Genomic DNA, 24,112 nt, shown 5'->3' on the forward strand with positions numbered 1-24,112 from the left:
GCTAATGAGACCAGTATTAAGAATTTGATTCTTTATGTGCCTCTTACATTTTTCTAGTCTTAACGTAAGCTAGTAACAATAATAGCTAACATTATTGAGCACTTATGTGTCAGGAGCTATTATAAGAAATTTTTAATTATTGTCTCATTAAATCTGCACAACACCCCTATGAGGTAGAATTAGTACCTATTTAATCTTAACAGATGAGAAAATTGAGACAGAATGGTTATTTGCCTTAAGTCTCACAGGTAGTAACAGAAGCCAAATACATGTCTTTGGACTTTTCAAAAATAATTATATATGTGGGTCACTGACTGCAGTTTTATTGCTACTGCTGAAAGAAAGTTTGTTGGCAGTTGTGATGGGTCAGAAAATCTCTGTGTATGAAGGATATGACTACAGTTCATTGTATCCAGAGAGTGAATCTTATGATTGCATTGGGATCTGAGGTGGCAGTGTATACTAAATTTGAGAATTATCTTATATGTTCTGTCAGCTCCCTTTTGTACTTTTCACCAAAAAGGGCTTTATATTTTTAATACTAAAAAAGCATATAACATATAGCTATTCTACAGTTCATTCTACAAGCCATATACAATTTTTTCATATGGCTTATTTTATTCATGTTCACTACTTTGCAACCCATTGAAATAAATTATTTCATTGGTCCTTTATTCAAATGAAATTCTTAATGAGTTTAAGAAGATAGTCTTAAACACAAGCTACCTAATTGGACTTACAAAAGAGATTATACTATAAATGGAAACTTCAGTGTTAAGTTTATTGAAAATAAATTCTTTAAAAACAGGGACCTTGTCTCATTCATTTTAAATAGGTTCTCAATATATGAACACATGACAGAGAAAATTGAATGTGCGCCAGAAATACAGCAGACTATGAGAAAGCATAGGTCATGTATAATCTAGTTTAAATTTAGGCTGGTGCTTTGTATTCATCTATGATATGACTGTCTCAGACATCTCAGACAGGGATGTAGATAAACATTCTTCTTTGAGTCATGCTGTATGTGGCTTAATCATTTTAGTTAAAGAATATCTTATTTAAGAACTGTCTGTTGTGCTGTTTCAAAGACTTAGAACATAATTCATTACTGACTTTGCATGCCTTGGATTTTTAGTACTACCTTTTTCTTTAGCACGAGTGATAGAACATTGTGTCAAATTTGGTATTATGTCTACAGAAGGTGCAGCTTGCTTACCTTTGTTACCAAAATTCAGAAATGAAAATATTACTGATAAAAGATAAGGTAAAGCTGTGTATTTTTTGTTTTGTTTTGTTTTGTATTTGTTTTCCAAGCAGAATCTCAAAACTTACCAGGCTTTAAAAAAAAATATTTTCGCAGTATGCCATCATGCTTCAGAATTTTAAGTAGATAGTAAATAAAATTTTCACTTTTCGAAAGCAGTAGAGTATTATCCTTGCTGAAAGCCTGTAAGGCTGTTTTGGATGGCAAGGGGCAGATCTTAGAAGTGGCAGTTTTCATTTTGTGATCAACCCACAGTTTACCGTGTGTTTTCCGTATCTGTCATCTTCATTTTCTCTGTCTGCACGCTTCCTGATACTATAAGCAAATGCTTCAACAACCAGTCAGCCACCTAGTGTGATCTTGTACTTGTTTGCTACAGTCAGCAGAATAAGGAGCTCCTTAAATGTAAATGGAATTATTTGTTTTATATAGTAAAACTCAAAGACTAAGTTATTTTTGTCTAAAATACATTGAAAGTGGAGTTCCTAGCTCCCAGAAATTATTCCTCTTTGTGTCTAAATTTCCTTATACTTTGCTTCTCATGTAGAAAAACTTTTTAAAAAAGTTAACCCATCCATGAATGTTGAATGAATGAGCAGATGAATGAATAAATAGTTCAGGGAAAGAAAATTTGTGTGCTGTAACCTTTAGTCATAGCTACATCTTTTCTCTTTTGTCCCTTCATAAGGTATAATGTGGCACTCTTCAGTAATGAGAGTGTGTATCTATTGATGTTGATAAACTTTTTTTTTTTTTGAGACAGAGTCTCACTCTGTTGCCCAGGCTAGAGTGAGTGCCGTGGCGTCAGCCTAGCTCACAGCAACCTCAAACTCCTGAGCTCAAGCGATCCTCCTGTCTCAGCCTCCCGAGTAGCTGGGACTACAGGCATGCACCACCATGCCCGGCTCATTTTTTCTATATATATTTTTAGCTGTCCATATAATTTCTTTCTATTTTTAGTAGAGATGGGGTCTCGCTCTTGCTCAGGCTGGTCTCGAACTCCTGAGCTCAAAGGATCCGCCCACCTCGGCCTCCCAGAGTGCTAGGATTACAGGCGTGAGCCACCGCGCCCGGCCAATGTTGATAAACTTTTTAAAGTGATGATGAACAGTAATCTGAAAATCAAGTAAGTTTTTGGTTGGTAAACTGTAGATTTATTTTAGGGTCCAGTATTTTCTCATTAGAAATCCTTTATGATATTTCTGTAGGGATAAAAAAATAGAACTATGTATTCTATAGATGGAAATGCTAGGATACAGTTTGTTGGCAGGCTAGCTTCTTTGGGAATACCTTTCCCTGCATAGAAAGGAATTACTAACTGTTGACAAGGGAGAAGTCAAGATGATGGCTGTCATTCATTTGTCTCACATATACATCAAGTGTCATTGTGTGCTAACTATGAACAAAAAAAAGGCGTGATCTTTTTCTTCATGGATCTTGAAATCTAAAGTGACAAATAATTCTCCAGGTGCTATGTTAAGGGAAATATAGAATTCTATGAGCTTATGACTAATGGTAGTTCTATTTCCTGAGACAAAGAACTGAGAAGTGGCAAGGAATTGAGAAGTTAATTTTGGGCCATGTGACTTGAGGTATGGCTATTTCAATATAGGAAGTAGTTGGATATACATCTTTGAAACTTTTAAATAGAACTTTCGCTTGAAAAAAAAAATTTTTCCCCTCTTACTTTCCCTAGCACCCATTTCCCTGTACGTAAAGCATCTCATATGACAATTTGTGGACTCAGTGAATGATTCTGCTTTGAAAAATGTTAGATTTTATTGAAAGAAGTCTGTTAGAAGCAAATGCATTTTTTCTAACACAAGAACATTTCATATTTGTAAACTACGTAGAATCCCCATACATCTTGTGTATATATGAACCTTTTACCATCTTAAATGTTACATTTTTCCCTTCTTTCAATTTAAGTATATAAAGTTATTATAAATGCTGTCAGTGGAAGGGGGTTGTTTTAAGCAAAAGAAAAAAAAAGGATGGATTGGCTCAGGAAGTTAGATATTTTCTGGGTTAATCTGAGTGTGAATTCTTACGTAATGCAGGAATTAAAAAGTAGCAAACTAGGAATTGAATTCACTCTTGAATTTGCAGGCAAGTTATCCAAAACTGATAAATTTGAGTTAGTTAACACATAAAGCAAATTGGGATTGTAAATACTAGAACATTCTTAGAAAACTTTAAACACTAAATAGCTTTATGCCTGCCGTCCCCAACCCTCTGGCCATGGCCCGGTACCAGTCCTTGGCCTGTTAGGAATTTGGCCACGCGTCACTGCCTGAGCTCCATCCCATTGTCCCACTCCATCATCCCCCCACACCTCTCCCCACCCTGCCTGTAGGTGGAAGGTGGAAAAATTGTCTTCCATCAAACTTAGGAAAACAGGCTGCATGGCAGGAGGTGAGCAGTGCGAATTGGTCCCTGGTGCCAAAAAGGTTGGAGACTGCTGCATGCCATCTAAATCTTTTCAATGTTTTGCTTATACTATAATTGATATAGTGAAAATAGGTCAGTATCTAATTTTTATAGTCAACAGAGGCTTCACTAAATTTAATTAGCTTAGATATTTTTCATGTAATTACATACTTATTACAATTTACTTGTGTAGTACATACCTTTGTAGAAATTTAAGAATGCAACCTTATGGAATATGTAATTCAGATCACAGCACGTGTCTAGAAGATGTTAATACATTAAAAGATTGTGAAACATATGAAGGAAACATCAGAAGTGGCAAGCTCTGTCTCACTTGCAGTTAGTGAGATTGAAACTTCTGCCAATTTCTGTATAAACTGACGATGGTTTGAGTACTTATAATTTTTTACTTAATTTAACTAAGACTAATTATTTTTTAATAATTTAGGGGGGTAGAAGAAATGGTCTTTAGCATAGAAGAGCTTTATCTGACTTATTTTGGTTGGTTCAATTTGTTGATTTTGGTTTACTTTTTGAAGTTCTGTATTTATGGTCTTAATTTTGGGCACTTTGAATTTAGCAGTTAATCTGCATTAGAATTTATTTGGGTGAAGTTTCTAGTGGAGGAGGTTAAGTAAATATTTAATTGAAAAAAATGAAAATGTAAATGTTTAGTAGAGGCTGAGGATGAAATATTTTGCAGCTGAGAAATTTTCAGGTAACTTTTAATCTTTGAAAAAATTTAATATAACAAGTATTTTTCATATTACTATGTATAATCCATAATCTTTTTTAACCTTTCTATGTAAAATAAAATAGAGATATAGAAAATTAACATAAAACCATAGTAATCTTTTTAAATGGCCTTATAACTCATAGCATAAAATTCAACCGTTTAAAGTTTACAGTTCAGTAGTTTTTAGTATATTCACAGACTTAAACAACCATTACCACAATTTAATTTTAGAACATTTTCATTACCTCAGAGAGAAACCCTGTACTGATTAGCAGTCACTCCTCATTCTCCCTGCCCTTTTCAACCACTAATTCTACTTTCTGTCTCTATAGATTTGTCTATTTTGGATATTTCATATAAATCGAATACCAGTAACTTTTTGATCAGTGATTTTAACCCTTATACGTGTCTTGCATGTCTCATGAGATGATCAGCTATGAATAAGTTGGCCTTATTTCACAGCTTAAATAACAATTGTTTCCCTGTTGTATGTCCAGGAAAAAATATTCAGTAATTGGGAGACTATCCCACTTTAAACCAAGAATCAAGCTCTTTACTAGCATTATAACTCAGAAGAATATATATCGTTAGTCCTCACCTCCAGTAGTGCTTTTCACTGTGGATTGCTCAGTAGCCCTTCATTCAGCTTTCCCTAAAATGACACTGTAGTAAAATTACTATTTTTCACCTACATCTTGGACTTCAGACTTGCATTGAGTTTATTGAAATATGTTTACCTTTGCAGCTGGCTTGTCTAGAGTCTACCTTCTTACTCTCCTGCTAAGTCCAAGAATGAGGAAGAATTAAAAGCAAGAAAAGAAATACAGAAGAGATTGCTTGGGCTGAGGAGGGCAAAGTGGTAAGAGTAGGATTAGATTAGAAAGGGAGTATTGAAATTTCAAGGCTACTGAATTTGTGGGTAGCAGAATGAAACTTGGAGGCTGTTTAGGAGAGAGTAAGACCTAGAGGGAAGAAACAAAAGGCAAAGATAATATAATGTGGTAGAAGATAATATAGGTGAAATTTTTTACATTTTCAGTTCTGAATTTTGAATTTTAGTTATATGTCAGTGAAGCACAAAAAGCTCCCTTTTCTGATGAGATTTAGTACCCTTAAGATTATTTTCTTTCTAGAATTTTATGTAGGAATTTTGAAACTGAATCATAATCATGTGTTCTCTTTAAGTTGTTCCAAGATCTTCAGGTTGGAAATGGTGCAGAGTAGGAAACCCATATATATCTCTTTTGGATTATTTTTCAGAGATATCTTCCAGAAGATTAAATGACACCAGCCCACCTTGGGTTTCCAAGTTGGAAGGGCAGAATCCTATTCTGGGTGCCGCTATACTCAGTGGGCTGCTTCAAAGGTCTAGCATTAGCCAGAAAGTGGAGCTAAATGAGAAATTGCAGCTGCCAAAGAAAATCTTACCTTGATATCGTAGATCAGGGCTTTCTGGTTGGATCAGAATTATTAGTGAGATTTTAGGGGCAATCAGTAAAAGAGAATAAGAAACCCACATATAGCTGTAAAGTCAATAATAAAGTCTTGTAGCAAGCAAACTAGAAATTTAGGGGTAAGGAAATGGAAACTGTTGGCAACTGTTAATACCTGTATTGATCACTAGATGATATATTTTAAACCCTATATTCAGTTTCTTATCAGAAATATTGCCAAAATATCTTGCATATAATTTTTTAAGGAGCAGGTGATAAAGATAGATTATATTTTCTTTAGGGCAATTGAGATTCATTATTTAACAGATAAAGTATGTTATCTGACTTAACTGAATGCTTATAGTAGTGGAAACCAGGTTTACAAAATGGGTATGTTTAATTTGTTTTTTTTTTTTTGTTGAGACAGAGTCTCACTTTGTTGCCCAGGCTAGAGTGAGTGCCGTGGCGTCAGCTTAGCTCACAGCAACCTCAGACTCCTCGGCTTAAGCGATCCTACTGCCTCAGCCTCCCGAGTAGCTGGGACTACAGGCATGCGCCACCATGCCCGGCTAATTTTTTCTATATAGATTTTTAGTTGTCTATATAATGTCTTTCTATTTTTAGTAGAGACGGGGTCTCGCTCAGGCTGGTCTCGAACTCCTGACCTTGAGCGATCCACCCGCCTCGGCCTCCCAGAGTGCTAGGATTACAGGCGTGAGCCACCGCGCCCGGCCTAATTTGTTTTTAATAACAAAGATTTCTTTCTTTATAAAAGATTGCATCTATATAAATCTTCATAACTGTTTTATAGATGATCTGTATTATAGAAGGAGAAAAGTATCTGTTGATTTAACTGGCTAATCTATAAGATTGAGTTTTATTGAAAAATATTTAAACAGAAATCTGAAAGTATTTTTAGTGCTGAGGGAAATGGGAGGGATATTCTAGAGACAGGTCTGTAAACTGCAAACTGATAGACTCTATAAGAAAACTGTCTCTAAGTGAAATAAGATATGGAAATTTAGATTGCTATAATTTAAGTATATTTAGAAAATCTGAGATATGAGAAGAGCATTTGTTAAACAAGACTGTGCTCTATTACATAGAGTAAGATACTACTATTTTGCTGGTGTTTTCTGATTCTCTCAGTGCCATAAATGTTGATATTAGAGAAATCTGCTACTACCTTAGCCATGTTCTAGGAAGTTGACATGAACAGAGAGATTATATTTCCTGGGCTTCAGGGGCACTACAATGTCTAGGTCTTAAATTTCTTAGAGCCTACATCTGTGGACTACTTATGTTATTTACTGCTGGAGAATTTGATTTTCATTTTTATCTTCTCCTTTCCCTTGTCCTTTGGTTGTAGGTATTTTGAAGTCAACTGATTTTATTCTTTTATTTCTTCAACTCAGTCATCTAATTTACTACATTTGTGTGTAATCTGTTGTTTAACTCATTCTTTGAGTTTTTAATATCTGCAGTATACATATTTTTAATTTCTGAAAGTGATATTTAGTTCTTTCTAGATCTGCCTGGTAATTTTTTATAATTTCTTTATTTATTTTTTAAATCTTGCCTAACGTTTCATATATAGTTTATTTCTTACTTGTATTTGCTAATTTTAATATCTGAGGTCCTTAGGGAGTTGTATTTGTTATACGCTAACTCCTATTCACGGTAGCTTGTTTCCTTGTGCATTTGGTGATTTTTTTTTTTTTTAATGAGCTCACATTTGATTAAACATTAAACATTTCTCCATCATCTGTATAATTGCCTGTAATTTAGTTTCCCCTTTTTGTAGCATAAAAAGTTTCATTTTCTTTATTATATATAATAACTTATTTAGTTAGCCAGTATATTTTACTAGTTTCTGCACTTGCATCTTATTCCTCTGGGTTTACTTTTCTTAGTCCTTTAGTAATCCTTTTAGGAAGAGAGTATGACTTGTAAGTGTCCTTAGTTTTTATCTGCAAGTATATTTTATTTTCTTTCTTAACTGGATATAGAATTCTTGGCTGATAAGTTTCTTTCCCCTTCCCATCAGCACCCTCAGAATATTACTTCATTGTCTTATGAAGCTTTGCACACTTGAATCTCTAAGATGTCTGGTCTCTGCCTGATTGCTATGCCTTTGTATATAATTTTTCTCTCTAGTGTTTTTTTTTTTCTTAATTCCTTTCCTGTATCCTGTCACCACTATTTACTGTGTGACCTTGGACAAGTTTGAAATGGAGATAAAATTGTGTCTGCATCATAGGCTTGTAATGAGGATTAAATTAATATATGTGAAGAACTTAGAACAGAACTTTGCATATTTTAAGTATAATATAAATACTAGTATTTGTTTTGTTTTACCCTACTGGATGTTCTGAACACATTTGTATGATATGCTTAGGTATGTGTGTATGTTGTTTTATCCATAGCTACTCTGAAACATATTGTTGACCAGAAGACTTCTTTCTCAGTGCTAGAAAATTCCTTGGTCTTTATATCTTTGAATGTTGCTTTTTCTGTTTTGTTTTTTTTTTTTTTTGAGACAGAGTCTTGCTTTGTTGCCCGGGCTAGAGTGAGTGCCGTGGCGTCAGCCTAGCTCACAGCAACCTCAAACTCCTGAGCTTAAGCGATCCTTCCGCCTCGCCTCAGCCTGCTGAGTAGCTGGGACTACAGGCATGCGCCACCATGCCCAGCTAATTTTTTTTTCTATATATATTTTAGTTGGCCAGATAATTTCTTTCTATTTTTAGTAGAGATGGGGTCTCGCTCTTGCTCAGGCTGGTCTCGAACTCCTGACCTTGAGCGATCCACCCGCCTTGGCCTCCCAGAGTGTTAGGATTACAGGCGTGAGCCACTGCACCCAGCCTGAATGTTGCTTTTTCAATATTCTTCCTTAGTCTCTACATTATGTTCTAGGCAATTCTTCAATATCATGGTTTCCTAATTCACACCTTGACTGTCTAGCTAGAGACAAAGTTTCAGTGAATATTTTTTCCCATATTCAGACTTTCTCTCTCTGTCTCTGTCTCTCTTTCTCTCTGTAATGGCCACCTATTCTGGTTTGATTTCTGCCTAGTTTTAAAATTCACCCTCCTTGATGGCTTTTGTTCCTTCTTTTAACATTTGAAGTTATTTTCAGGGTTTTTTTTTTTTTTTCCTTCTGGATTGAATTCCTACAGTTGTTGATTTTGTTGGCTGACCATCTTAGTTTAGTTTTCCTCATGTGTTTTGGAGTTTGGTTTAGTAGTCTTATATTGAATGGAAGTTCTGTTTTTTTTTTTTTTTTTTCACTGTTCTTATCTAATATTTTTGCATGCACCTACATTTTGGTCTTGGGGCTTCCATCTGAAACTGTGTCTTTTATTGGAGGCTTGGTTTCCATGATTCTTGGTAACATCAGGATCAGACTTACCTCTCCAAGAATAAGACACGGACTAAGAAGATTTTATATTTCTTCTTACTGGGCATGTAACTTCACCTAAACTATAGCCCCAGGCAAAGGTTAGTAGCTTTTTCTGGCTTCTCTCACAAGGCTGGAAGAGCCTCTTCACCCCAGGCATTGGTTTCAAGAAATGAACCTGAGTTGTATTCCAGCCTTGCATGGGGACCTTTTTAGCCCTGTTACAATCCTGTAGGATGTGGATTTGGGGCCATCTGTTCCTGGAGCCCAAACTGTTTTGTATTTCAAGGGTTTATCTTTTGCAGTGGCTTGGTCTTAAATTTTCTGTTTTTATAGTTGATGTATTTTTAAATATGTTTGTAACTGAACAAAACCATTTGATTGGGAGTTCTTTTAGTCCATTTCATGTTCCTATCACAGAATACAACAGACTGGGTAATTTATAAACAATAGAAGTTTATTTGGCTCATGGTTCTGGAGGCTGGGAAGTCCAAGGTCAAGGAGTTGCATCTGGTGAGGGCCTTCTTGCTGCAACATTCCATGACAGAAGGCGGAAGGGCAAGGGGGGCAGGGCAGACTCACTTCTACCAGGAACCCATTCCTGAGATAAGGGCATTAATCCATTCATAAGAGCAGAGCCCTCATGGCCTATTCACCTCTTGACAGTCCCATATTTTAATACTGTCACAATGGCAATTCAGCTTCAACATGAGTTTCGAAGGTGACATTCAAACCATAGCAGAAGTCAGCATTTAAAATTAATGTATATGGTACATATTCTTCAGAAAGATACCAGTTTACTCTCCTACCTATGAGAAGTATATTTTTTACTTCTTTGCCAGTAGTGAGCATTATAAATTCTCTTTTTTTTTTTTTTGAAACAGAGTCTGGCTCTGTTGCTCAGGCTAGAGTGCCGTGGCATCAGCCTAGCTCACAGCAACCTCAAACTCCTGGGCTTAAGCAATCCTTCTGCCTCAGCCTCCAGAATAGCTGGGACTATAGGCATGTGCCACCATGCCCGGCTAATTTTTTCTATATATATTTTTAGTTGTCCATATAATTTCTTTCTATTTTTAGTAGAGATGAGGTCTTGCTCTTGCTCGGGGCTGGTGTTGAACTCCCGACCTTGAGTGATCCTCCCGCCTCGGCCTCCCAGAGTGCTAGGATTACAGGCGTGAGCCACCACGCCAGGTCATAAATTCTTTCTTTCTTTCTTTCTTTTTTTTTTTTTTTTTAACGGGTCCCAAGAGAGGGGCCCAAGAAGTCGCCCATAAATTCTTAATCTTTGAAAAAATAATATGTAAAAACTAAATTTGTGTTTAATGGCCAGTGAGATTGGTCATTGCTCCATATGTTAGCCACTTATATTCTTTTATTCATTGAATTGGCTGTTCATATTCATTGCCCATTTCTTTTCCTTTGAAGTGTTCACTTTTATTGTCTTATAAGAGTCCGTATGTATTGTAGGAATGTTAACTTTTATCATATATATTGCAAATACTTAAAAGAACTTTGTTTTATAATGTAGAAGTTTTATTCCTCTGGAGTCAGTCTTTTCGTTTGTACCATTATTGTCATCCTTAGAAAGATCCTTCCCTAACATAAGATTATAGAAATATTTGCCTAGATATACTAGTATGGTTTTATTAGTAGTACATTAAACTTAAATCTTTATGTTTTTATTATGGTTTTATTTAGTATGGTTTTATTATTAGTACTTTAAACTTAAATCTTTAATCTCCTGGTATTTATTTTAAGGTGTAAGGTAGGGATTCAACCAACACCACTGCAGGGCAGGAGTGGAATAGGCTAGCTGCTAGCTGTTCTAACACTATTTATTGAATCTCTCTTCCCAGAACTCTCTTGGAGAGTTCTTTTCCACTGATTAATTATTCCTATATCAATGCTGCCTCTTAAATACCATAATTTGGAATTAAGTTTTAATATCAGATATTATAAGCTATCATGTTTTAAAGAATGTTTGGGACACTCACACACATTTATTTGTTTTTGTGTATTTTGGAATCATTTCATCAAGGTCTGGGAACACAAAGGTCCAGTTGTGATTATATTGAATTTATAGATTAACAAAAGAAGGATAACCGTCATTACAACATTGAATCTTCCTATCCAAGAAAAAGGAGTGTCTTTTATTCCAAAACCTTCTTAAATGTCCTGAATATTTCTTGTTAATTATTTAATTTAGTTATATTTTTATTACTGTTTTCCATTGATTTTCTAAGGGATTATCGTTAATGGTTTTTCATATGATTTTCTATAGTCAGATAACCTTATGAATTTTTTTCCCTAATATTTGAAGTTTTGAGTTTGCCATCACATAATCATTAGCCTACAAATGATAATTTAATCTCTTTTTTTTTTTCTTTTTTTTTTTTGAGACAGAGTCTCACTCTGTTGCCTGGGCTAGAGTGAGTGCCGTGGCATCAGCCTAGCTCACAGCAAACCTCAAACTCCTGGGCTCAAGCAATCCTCCTGCCTCAGCCTCCCGAGTAGCTGGGACTACAGGCATGTGCCACCATGCCTGGCTATTTTTTTCTATAATATTTTTAGCTGCCCATATAATTTCTTTCTATTTTTAGTAGAGATGGGGGTCTCGCTCTCGCTCAGGCTGGTCTCGAACTCCTGAGCTCAAATGATTCGCCCGCCTCGGCCTCCCAGAGTGCTAGGATTACAGGCGTGAGCCACCGCGCCCAGCCATAATTTAATCTCTTATAATTTTATGCCTCTTTTTATCTTGTCTTACTGCATTGACTACAATTTCTAGACATTGCTAAGTTATAGGGATAAGACTTGGTGTCCTTGTTATTGTTTCTTTCCTGGGAATTGTGCTAATCACTGTGCTTCCTATTTGGCTTGAAATATGTATTATCATTTTAAGGAATGAATTATATCAAATCCCTTTTAGCATATGATAGAAGATCCTATAGTAGAGGTTTTTTTGAACTTTTAAAAAGATGACTTACATTATAAATAAGCTACATAATGTTGGCTTATAGTTACGTTCCTAAAATGAACCCTGTTGGGTGATTTGTAATATATATTTTACTTAGAGCTTTTGCATCTGTATTAATGAATGAGTATGTTTGGACTATAGTTTTATTTTTAGTGCTATCTTTGTCAAATTTTGGATAAGGGTTATGGTTGGCGGAAAGTTTTTTACATAGTTCACATAGTTTAGGTAATTTAGGAGTTATATATTCCTTTAGGGCTTCGAAGATAATTGATTTTGAAATTATCTTGTTTGATACACTTTTATTTTTAATAGCTTTATTTTGAAAACAATCCAAACTTCAAGAAAATTTGTAAAAATAGTACAGTGAACTTCCATATTTATTTTAATGACCAATTATTAACATTTTGCCACATTGCTTTTCTAAACTTTCTTTTTTCCCTCTGTGCATACTTGTGTATCTGCATATTCTCTTGGTGCCCACATACACATTTTGTTGTTTGTGGTTTTGCTAAACTAAACGGACATCATGACCCTTTACCCTTAAATGTTTAAATGTGTATCCCTAAAGAACAAGAACTAGAATAGTCTCTCATAACCATAGTTCAGTTATCAAATTTAGGAAATTTTACATTCATGCAATACTGTTATCTAATATACAACCAATAAACCAATAGTCAGAGTTTATCAGTTGTCCCAGTAATGTCCTTTTATAGTAATCCAACCCTAGACTCTTTACCCCTTCTAAGGCAGTCCACAGTCATGCATTACAGTGTTTTGTCATATTTCTTTGATTTCCTTTAACCTGGAATGGTCTTTTAGCCTTTTGGTTTTTGTTTTTCATGAGTGCTGGGGTTTTTTGAGGGACAGTTTTTTGATAACTTTTATCATGTTGTTCCAGAGTAACTGGTCTTTATTCTAGCATGTCTTGATTAAAAAAAAAGGTAATTTGTCTTCCAAGAACTGTCATTTTCATCCATATTTTCAAATTTATTAGAAGAGAATTGTAGTGTGATTTATTTTTTAAAACTAAATTTCTCTATAAGAGGTGAGTATAGCCTGTTTGGTTTTTAATTTTAAATAATTCTTTTCAGTTAGCTCAACTAGTGGCTTACCTATTTTAATTTTTCTCTCATGTAACATATTTTGCCACAATGTTTCATAATATATTCCTTCAACTTCCCTTATATTTTGTGTGTGTGGTTATTCTTTTCTCTTTTTGAGTCAAATGTTTAGTATACTGATTTTTTTTTTAACTGAATTTTCTTGAATAAGGTTTGAACTTCTCATAGAATTTGGTAGGAGATTTTTCTCATTGTTTCTAAATATTGTATAACTGTAGAAATACACAGTCTCAATGCAAAATGGCTTAGGAACATGCTTTTTTAAGCAATTTGCAGATGTTTGAGGTTTTCTTCTTGGTTTCCTTATCAGTGTCTACTGTTATTAACATTAGATAATGTGATCCGTGCCATTTCATTTTCTTTTTAAGTGTGTTTGGACAGAATAGATAGTCCTGATTTCAATGTATGGTATTTTTGGTAGTTCTGCTATGAATTATCTGGCATAAAAATATTTGGCACGTAAAAATTCATAAGAGTTCAATTATAAGTTTGGACTATATCTTTCACCAACTGAAAAATGAATCTTGTTCTGATTATTGCTTTAGTCCTTGTAATTTTCCTCATCTGAAATTAAAATTGTAATCCTTTATTTCTCTTTGGTTACATTTGCCTATTAATTTTTTCCTACCCCAGGGCACTTTTATTTTGACATCTTCACTTTTGAGTTTCTTGGTGTTTTTGTTTTTTGATTTTGTTTTGTTTTTAAGAGACAGGGTCTCGCTCTGTCGCCCAGGCTGGAGTGCAGTGGTGTGATCATAGCTCACTGAAGCCTTGAACTCAAGTGATCCTCCTGGCTCAGCCTCCTCAAGTAGCTGGGAGTACAGGTGTGCACCATCATGCCTGGCTCATTTTTTAAATTTTTTGCATAGATGGGGTCTTGCTATGTTTCCCAGCCTGGTCTCAAACTCCTGTCCTCAAGGGATCCTCCTGCCTTGGCTTTCCACAGTGCTGGGATTACAGGCATGAGCCACTGTGACTGGCCAGAGTTTCTTGATTTTGACTAATTTCTTGGTTGCATGAATCTATATCTTTAAATAGATTTTTCAGAAAGGGAACATGGATAATAACACTTCTTTAGTGCTGACATATTTGATAATGTCTTTCTGTTGTTTTCACAAATAAATGACAACTCTGCTGAGTATAGAATTCTTGGAATATACCTCTTACCCTCAGCATTTATAGGCATTACTTCATTGCCTGTCATCTTATGTTGTAAAGAAGTCTGAGGCCAACCTAATTTATTGTTATTTTTATTTATTATTTGGCATGTTTATTTTGTCTGAATTGTATTCTTGAAATTTATAGTATTAAAATTATGCTTTGGTGTTAGTTATTTTCTACTAAATTTATCTAGTACTGATAAACCCTTTCAACCATAAAGTTCAGTCTTTCAGTTTAGGATTAATTTCTTTCTTAGAAATTTAATTTCTCTTCCATTATTTGGTTTTCTTTTCACAATGTACTAATTAAACTATTGGATCTGCGTTGGTTTTGTATCTTTTCTCCAATCTACTCATTTTTGTTTTTTTATGCTTATTTGCATACTGGATGGTTTTTCTCTTATTTCAGTTTTTACCCTTGCAAATTTTTTGCTGTAGGGTCTTCCCTCCTTGTTATTGCTTCTCATGCCATTTAAAATATTACAAGAACTTTTTTATCTCTTAAATTTATTTTCTTAGCTCTGTTAATACTTCTTATATTCTAGTTTCTTATTTTTTATCTCTTATTTCACAAATCAGGTTTTTTTCAATTTCTTACATGTAAGTTATTTTGTTTTCTTCTGTTTTCTAGGTTAAATCTTTCAGTGAAATCATGTTCTTGAGTACTTTTTAAAAATTATTATTTTAGAATTTTGATATGGGTTCCATAAATTTTGTTTCTGTTCTATATTTAAGTATATTTTATATTTTCTCTGTTGTCTGCCCCAAAATTGCATGGCTAGATACTCCTTTCCTCTCAGGATACCTGTGTACCATTCATATCTTTCCTTTGGAATTTAAACTTAACGAACTGAATTATGCAGAATTATCATTTTAGTTATGATACCCAGTTTTTTAAGAGAAGTGATAGGGAGCTGGTCCTATTAGTCTGTTACTGGTAAGAAACTTTGTCTCCATTGATTTTTCTCTTAATGCTTGTTAAAAATACCACAGATTTCTGTCTTCACTAACTTGGCAGATTTTTTCCCCCAATAGATGGATTTACTGTTGGATGTTGTATTAGTTTCCATAGCTGTTGTAACAAATTAGTACCAACTTGGTGGCTTAAAACAATACAGATTTATTCTCTTACAGTTCTGGAGGCCACAAGTCCAAAATCAGTTTGACTGGGCTGCAGTCAGGGTGTCAGCAAGAATGTGCTCACTCCAAAGGCTTTAAGGGACACGTTAATTTGTTCCTTGTGTTTTCCACCTTCTGGTGGGTGTCAGCCACATCATTTGCCTTCTAGTCACATCACTGCATTATTCAAGGCCTGCGTCTTTAAATCTCTCTCTGCTCTGTTTTCATATCACCTTCTCTGCATGTATCAAATCTTCCTCTGCTTTGCTCTTCTAAAGACATGTGATTGCAGTTAAAGGCCTCTGAATAATCCAGGATTCTCTCTCCGTGTCAAGATTCTCAGTCACATCTGCAAAGTCTTTTTTTCAAAATAAGTTAACATGTATAGGATTAGGAGCTGATAGTTTCAGGAGCCATTTATTCAGATTACTATAGGTATCATTTTGTTTTGCTACTTTGGGGTGAGGCAGCCATATTAGTCAAAAATCAGATTAAAGTCTCACAGAATCTGTGCTGTTTGTTAGGATCAGAGATGTTGTCTTCTTTACCAAATCATGCAAACTCAGATGCCACAGTGGAAAAGTGGATGAAATGGGCTGAATGTGGTTAATAAGGAGTGGTAGGGACTCCGGAGAATGAATGCATGTTTTTCTGGGGAGAAAGGCTAACAACATATGTCAAGGTCAAATTCTGGTTATCAGTTTGCAGGCCTAGTTTGTAGCTGCTTTTTTCTTTTTTCATTTCTTACAAGTTGATCTCTCCATAGTAAAATAATCTTATATGTCTCTTAAAATCTTCATCTTGGTATTGAGAATAAGATTTTTTTTAATGGGAATTCATCAGCATGGTTTTAGACTGACCTCTAAAGTATTAATTTACTAATGTTTACCTAGGTATTCCTAGAATTTTAGTCTTCTCACTTTTACAACTTATACATTTCTCAGAACAAAGTAATTGGCAAGTAATCCAAGTTGCTTATTTATTGGTGAGGAAAGTTAGACATTAAGCTAATGGATTAAGTTAGACAAGCTAAAGGTCTTAATAGACCTGTAACTTTTTAACTTTACTCTTATGACAGGTGGTTCCATTTTTTTGATGGTTCATATGTGCTTTGATGTTGATGTGTTGGATGACATGAAAGGAGTGTCTCCCTAGTATTAAATTGGATAATTGGGCAATTTTCTAAGTTTTTTTTTTTTACTTTACATTTGGGATTTTGATTTTCTAGATATGTTATTTTTAAGAATTCAGGTTACTTCTGACTTTTTCTGTAATGTTATTAAAGGGTTAAACTAATGAAAAATCATAGAAAGATGAACTTTGTTTTAAAATATAGTGAGTGAATGTTTGCTTAGTTGGAATTTTTTCTTGAAAAAAATTTTTTTAATAAAAAATGGGTATGGTATATTCTTTGTGTTCTTGTGTGTCTTAAAATGTGTTGTACCCTCTTCTACCCCTCCACCCCAATATACACCCACATATAGTTTGAGTGGTTATGTAATTCTAGGTTTGTGAACCTTTACTTTTAGAACTTAGGTTATTCTCTGTCTTTTAGGATTCAGTTTTGCAGTTGAGATGGCTGATACCAGTTTGATGCTCTTTGAGTACTCATGTTTTCTGTTTAGAATCTTACATTTTAGTATTTTCTCTTTTCCTTGAATATCTATGGTTGTGGGTAACTAGGAGTGGGTTTTTAGCAGTTAATCCAGTGATCTTTTTAAGTTTGAAAAGACTTCAATTGAGGAAAACTTTCTTCTCTTATTTCTTTAATTATAGCTTCTCTGTTTTCTCCTTCAGAAAGTCTTATTTTTTGTATGTATGTTTACTCTGTTATTGAATTTTTATTTTCATCTGATTTTTCTTTGAGTTCATTTATTCAGCAAATATTTATTGATTGTCTACTATATGTTCTGTGATAGGGGAATTTAGGGAATTCAAAGAAGTATCTCTTGAAGAACTGATGGTTGAATTGAGATCTGAAGAATGAATAGCAATTGACTAAGATGAGGGAATAGCTGTTTAGGTAGAGGAAGTAGTATTTGTTTATATAGTGGGAGGAAGGAAGCATGGTGAGTACTAACTACTGTAAGAAAGCCTTTTATAGTTGGAGTAGAGAGTAGGGTGGGGGCAGAGACAGTATGAAGTGACATGAGGCTGGAGAAGGTAGGTAAGGGTCTGACTACTTAGGGCCTTCATGTAAGCCATGTTAAGCAGTTCTTTATCTTCTAAAACGGTGGAAAGCCATTGAAAAACTTTCAGTACAGAAGTGATATAGTGAAATTTGTATTTTTTTTTTTTTTTTTTTTTTTTTTTTTGAGACAGAGTCTCACTCATTTGCCCGGGTTAGAGTGCCGTGGCATCAGCCTAGCTCACAGCAACCTCAAACTCCTGGGCTCAAGCAATCCTCCTGCCTCAGCCTCCCGAGTAGCTGGGACTACAGGTGTGCGCCATCATGTCCGCTAATTTTTTCTATATATATTTTTAGTTGTCCATATAATTTCTTTCTATTTTTAGTAGAGATGGGGTCTTGCTCTTGCTGGTCTTGAACTCCTGAGCTCAAACAATCCGCCTGCCTCGGCCTCCCAGAGTGCTAGGATTACAGGTGTGAGCCACCGGGCGCCAGCCTGAAATTTGTATTTTGAAAGGTTTAGTTAGGCTGCAGTTTGAGAATGAATTAGGGATGCCAGCATGCATGTGAAGAGAAAAAATAAGCTGGTATTCTGCAGCGAGAATGATGGTAGGTAAGAGACTGGGGTGTGATAGAAAACAGTGAACAGGTTTAAGAATATTTAGAAAATAAATAATCCATAGGATTTGATGGTGGACTGATGGGAGATGAGGTAGAGAGAAGTGTCAAAGATGTCCTTGGTTTCTATTCACTTTGGTGGATGATGGTAAATCACTGGTAAAAACAGCAGATATGTGAAAGAGTGCCTAGGAAGGCAGCATGGAGTAGAAGAGGGCCTAGATGTAAGTCTTGAGGGATGCCAGTATTTAATGGCTTGGGAGATGAGGATGAGCCTGCAAAGGAGACAATGATGGAAAAGTTAGGGATAGGAGGAAAGCTGGGAGTGTGTAGCATCTTGAAAAGCCAATGAAAAGAGGGTTTCAGGAGGGAGTGTTGTGTATGCCACTGGGAACAGTCAGATGAGGGCTAAAAGTGTCCATTGGATTAAGTGACATGGAAGAACTTGATTTGGTGGAATGGCCAGACTATATTTTGAAGTATCAACACTTTTTTCAAGAAGTTTAACTATGAAGAGAAGAGAGGCAGGTGGGTAAATTAGAGGGGAATGAGGTACATGAAGACTTATTTTTAATGGATGACATGAGTGACACTTGAGTGTCTTTAAAAATCACATTCCAATTGAAAGAGAGAGGTTGATAACAAAGGAGGAAAGGGAGTAATAGTGTAAGGTTCCTGAAAAAACATGTAACTCATTTAAGATTCCTTTGAGGCGTTGGTGCTCAAGCTCTAGTAGAGGGATTTATCATTCGGGAGAGGACATAGAGTCCTCTATTGTAACAGAGAGGTTTGAGGATAGGTTCTAAAAGAATTCCTTGATGTGATCCACTCATTTATTGATTTGTTTGTTTTTCCTGTGGTATCCAATCTGCTATTCATTATCTCTATTGCAATTTTTAGTTCAGTAATTGTTTTTCATTTCCATGAACCTATTTTCAGAGTACCTCTTTTTTTTTTTTCAATTGACAGTTTGTGGTTGTTTTATTCTTTCAGCGTCATCTCATATCTTGATGGGTAGTTTCTAATTTTGAGCTGATGAATACTGAGTCTCCCCTGTTTTAAGTTCTGTATTTTTTTAAAAGTCATCTTATTTTACTGTGCTCATCTTTATATTTTATCTAGTCCAAGTACCTGAAATTGGCTTTGCTAGAATTTGTAATTAGTTCACTGTTGTTTTCTTTCAGTAAGTTTAGATTTTTTTTTCTTTTCTTGCTTTTTTCCCTTCTCTTTTTTTAGGTCATTTATCTTTGGCAGTTTAGAGATTCAGAGAAGAAATTATATAGATTTGTAGGCAGAGAAAAATGTGGCACTGAAGGAAGTCTCAGCTTTGTTCTGTGACAATCTTCCCTATCTTCTATGTTATCTTTTAAAAACCTACATATTTAGATTTTTATTACTTCATTTACAGGTATATCGGATAGCATGTGTAGAAGAATTGGAGTGCAAGTCCAGAAACCTGTTCCTAGTCTTACTGCTGAACTAGCTTTGTAACCTTGGGCAAATTATTTTATTTCTCTGAGCCTTCTCATTTGTAAAGTAGGCTTAGACAGATTGTTTCTACATTTTGGCTCTAATTAATTACACAAGTTACCAAAATCAAATTTTTAAATATAAATATGTGTAATCATTTTTTAAAGCAATGGTCAGTGAGAAATTTCAGACTCCAAATGGGAGAAAAATGACCCCAAAATTAGCCGTTTTTCCCCCCAGATTTGCTGTAGCTTTGTTAAGGTGCTTATTTGTCATTACCGTAGATAACCTTGAGATGACTGCCTTGAATTACAAAATATAATTTTTTAATTACTGTGTCACAATTTGGGAATTTAAAAGTATTTTATATAGCCTAAATTATCCTTTACAGAGATTTGACTAGAAGAGTATGTGTTTCTGTGTTTCTTCACTGAACTCCAGCTATGTAATATATTGTTTAATATTCTGTCATTCAATAACTGTATATCCCAGAGGACCATTTGTCCTTGTCTTTGAGGACAAAGTCCATTTATATATAAGCATTAGTGAGCAGTGGCGAATATAGTGATTTGGTAGTAATAGAGAGTTTACATTCCACTGCAAATAACTTGAATATTGCCATGTTACACACTACTGCCTATGCCATTAGCTAGTATTCCTTTGGTTCCTACTTTCCCCAAGGAACTTCTAGTCTCTCTTGCTATATATTTTTTTCTCTCTGGATTTCCCTTCAGTCTTTAGAATTCTTGTCTCTTATGCAAGTCTACTCCAAATTTTCCTCCCAAATTTTTAAAACCAAACCCATCTTCCTACTCATCAAACTAAGGACCTCTAGTTAACAGTATCCACCCTTCTTGGAATGCCTGTTTAGCACTGATCTTTTGTTAAACAGTATTATCTTTTGAGCCTTACCGCCCCCTGCCTTAAGTATCTGATCAAAGTAGTGCTTTTCAGAAAAATTTAGGGATGCCCTAAGAATAGTTCTGGTATCATTTGCTAAGAGAATACAGTTTTCTCCACATGGTTTACATGTGTCTATTTTTTCCTCTGATTATGGAGCCTGGAGGAGTATATTAGACTATGTGTCCACAGGTAAACAGAAAAATACCTGGTAGAGTTTTATTCAATTTCTTAAGGACTCTGCCCAAATTGTTTGTTGAATAATTCTTATTTCTTTGGGGCTAATATATTGCTTAAGGATCTTAATAAAAAAGAGCTTTTAAAATTATTATTCAGTATAATTCTTAGTGGCTTAAATCAAATGACAAGGTTCAGAGCTCTGCTGTGAGATCAGCTTTGTTTAATAAAAGGCAATGGCTGAACATTAGTGAATGACTTCCTGGTCCAGCCTTAGAATTTTTCAGTTTAGGGATTAGTTTGATTCTAAAAGACAAAATGTTCACCAAATTTTCTGATTATTTCAAAGATGAATTCAGTCTTAATGATTGTCATAGTACTTTATTTTGAAAAGTTGAGATCAACTGATAATACCAGTGTTGTGATGAGATTCAGCATGTACTCAAGAGTAGATTTAAGACTCTAGATGAGAACTAAAATTTCTCTCAGAACTAACTTGAACTTTCATGGACAAATTGAATCCGCTTGGGATTTACTATTTATAGATATATGCCAATTTAATCATTTGACTAAATAAAAGAGTCTTTAGTAGTCCACTTACAGAAGATGACTATGTAAACATAGTATTTATAATAAGTAAATACTTTTTGGTATTATATTTACATAACCAGCTGCTGTATTTATGTAGCTTATAGTTGGCTGCTTCACCAGGACTCTGCAAATCACTCAGAACCCAAGGAGGTAAGATTTCTGAATTGCCTATTTTTGCTATATAAAAGTCCAGCCACAAAATTAATTTGATTTTAACTGTATTTTTATAGTTGCTGTGGAACTAGACCTAAAATTTTATCAGATGGTTGACTTGTTTTGTTACCATTTTACATTCCAGTATACTATATGTTTTTCAAAAGTCTGAGATTTGTTTTTAGAAAGTATACTCTATCTTCAAAAAATTATTTATTTGGTAGTTTCATATGCATATCTGGAAAAATAACTACTGGACTTGTTTATAAAAGGCCTCCCTGCTAGTTTAGATCAGAATCTAGATGTGGCAGTGTATGTAGGAACATAGTAATAATAAATAGTGTCCATTTGCTGAGTACCTCATTTTTGCCAGGCTCTGTATGGCTGCAAAGCAGCCATAGCCTCATTTAAACCTTGCAACAACATTCAGAGGTAAGTATTAATATGCCCATTATACAGATGAGGAGGTTCAGCAGATGGCTTAATCTTATTGTGGCTCAGTTTCTTCATTAGTAAAACAGGGATAATGGAAGTACTTATTTTTTAAGATTAGTATGAAGATTAAAGAAGTTAACACATATATGAAACTTCAGAACAGTGCTTGGCTAGTAGTAATCCCTCCATAAATGTTAGATGTTGTTATGAAGCCTGTACCTACCTGTTATTTCACGTGGTTGTTCAGAGCTGAGGATGTGGGCTATAGAGAAGAATGAGAGAAAAAGCCATGTTCCTAATATGTCTAATCTAGAGGTAAATTTTAGTTAAGTTTTAAGAGAATCCTATGTGCTTTTAAAAATTTTTTCTTCGTTTGCTTTTCTTTGGCTCCTGGTATGGATTTTGTTTGGTTTTGTTTTGACTTCTTAGTACAAGTAACTTTTGAAGGAAGTTCAGTTTACCTTAGATGAACCAAAGAAAAACTAAAAAAGGTAAAGCAGAGATTATATTCTTAAAATCCCTGTTACTGCTTCAAAGTCCAGGAAATACGAGTTGCAGATACAGCTGAATCCCCTTTTTGGACCCTTTCCTGAAGCCATTTTCTTCTCTCTTTTTATTCCCAGAGAGAAACTTGTCATTCAACAAATAATAGTGAATTTCTGCTATGTGTTAGGCTCTGTTCCAAGTGCTGGGGAGACACCAGTAAATAAAAAAAAAAAAGTCTCTACTCTCATGGAGTTTACAACTACTATTCTGTCTGAAGTTTGCATATGTTCTGCCTAACCTTGTTTTTACATTTTTACCAAATATGTATATATTAGTAATACAATTGTTTTGCTGCATTATTCAGCATATTGCCTTTTATGGTTGTTTTTGAGAAAGTATCTGTGTTGATATAATTAAACCTAAATAGTATTCTGTTTTTTATCCATTCTACCTTCTAATCAGCAATTAGTTTATTTTCCATGTTTACTATTACAGTTCTCCAAAAAGATCATTAAACATGTCACCTTGGGCAGATGGGAGGGTTCCTTTAAGGCAGCATGTTTCCAGCTTTTTGTTCTTTTGGCTTTTGTTTTGTTTGTTTTTTGACAGGAGATCTCTCTGTGTTGCCCAGGTTGATCTCGAACTCCTGGGCTCAAGCAATCCTCCCACCTCAGCTACCTGAGCAGCCAGGATTACAGGCGTGCACCACTGCGCCTGGCTCAAGCTTTTGATTGTGACCACAGTAAGAAGTATATACCTCAGCTTAGTAAGCACACGTATACATCTGGAACAAAAAACTTCAAGAAACAGTATTTACTTACCTTTACTATCTGGGATGCACCCTATTTTATCCTTTTAAAATACAGGTCATATACAACCCACTAAATTGATTTCATCACCCATATCTACCATTTGTAAAACATTGCTCTAGGGTATATAATTAGAAGTGGAATTGCTGAGGAGTTACTTATGTACATCTTGAACTTCACTAGCTATTGCCTATTACATTTCAAAATAGTTGAACCAATTTATACTCCCATCAGCAGTATAGGGGTTCCTGTCTCCCCACATTCTTACCAATTCTTGATATTGCCAGATGGATGAGAAATGGCATTTTGTTTTAAATTTGCTTTCCCCTGTTTACTAATGAGGTGTTTAAAGTGTGTTTTAAACTATATCATGTAGAAGTTTTTAATTTAAGAGTAGTCCAAGCTGGTGACAAGGAGGAAACATTATTATGACTGACTACTCCCTCTGGTAGAAAAGAATAGTGTAATAATTATTTAATATCTGTCATATTGAGTGTTAACAATGTGCTAGACACTATACTAAGTGCATTGTGTATATTATTTCATTTAATCCTCGTGAGAACCCTGTAAGATTAGTACCTCCTTATTATACAGATGGAGAGATTCAGAAAGGTTAGTCACACCATTACTAAGTAGTAGAGCCAGAATTTAAATCCAGGTTGTTGTAACTTCATAACTTCTGTTCTTTAGTACTTTATGCTATTGGTA

General features: G+C 34.8%; 1 protein-coding gene across 6 annotated transcripts in view; it reads left to right on the forward strand.

Annotated features, from left to right (window-relative positions):
• Positions 1 to 24,112, forward strand: part of PPM1A (protein phosphatase, Mg2+/Mn2+ dependent 1A) — a 45,616-nt gene that overhangs the window by 7,484 nt on the left and 14,020 nt on the right. For 2 of the 6 annotated variants that reach the window (XM_069465024.1, XM_069465021.1), the window contains one exon: positions 21,619 to 21,671. The exons of 2 other annotated variants lie outside the window; for them this stretch is intronic. The gene's annotated coding sequence lies outside the window, so the exon portion shown is untranslated. Of the gene's footprint in view, positions 1 to 21,618; positions 21,672 to 23,204; positions 23,362 to 24,112 lie in introns of all 6 variants that reach the window. 2 more of the 6 variants (XM_069465017.1, XM_069465018.1) reach the window with 2 other exon arrangements.

The sequence above is a fragment of the Eulemur rufifrons genome, chromosome 2, assembly GCF_041146395.1.
Source record: "Eulemur rufifrons isolate Redbay chromosome 2, OSU_ERuf_1, whole genome shotgun sequence".
In the NCBI taxonomy this organism is placed as follows: domain Eukaryota; kingdom Metazoa; phylum Chordata; class Mammalia; order Primates; family Lemuridae; genus Eulemur; species Eulemur rufifrons.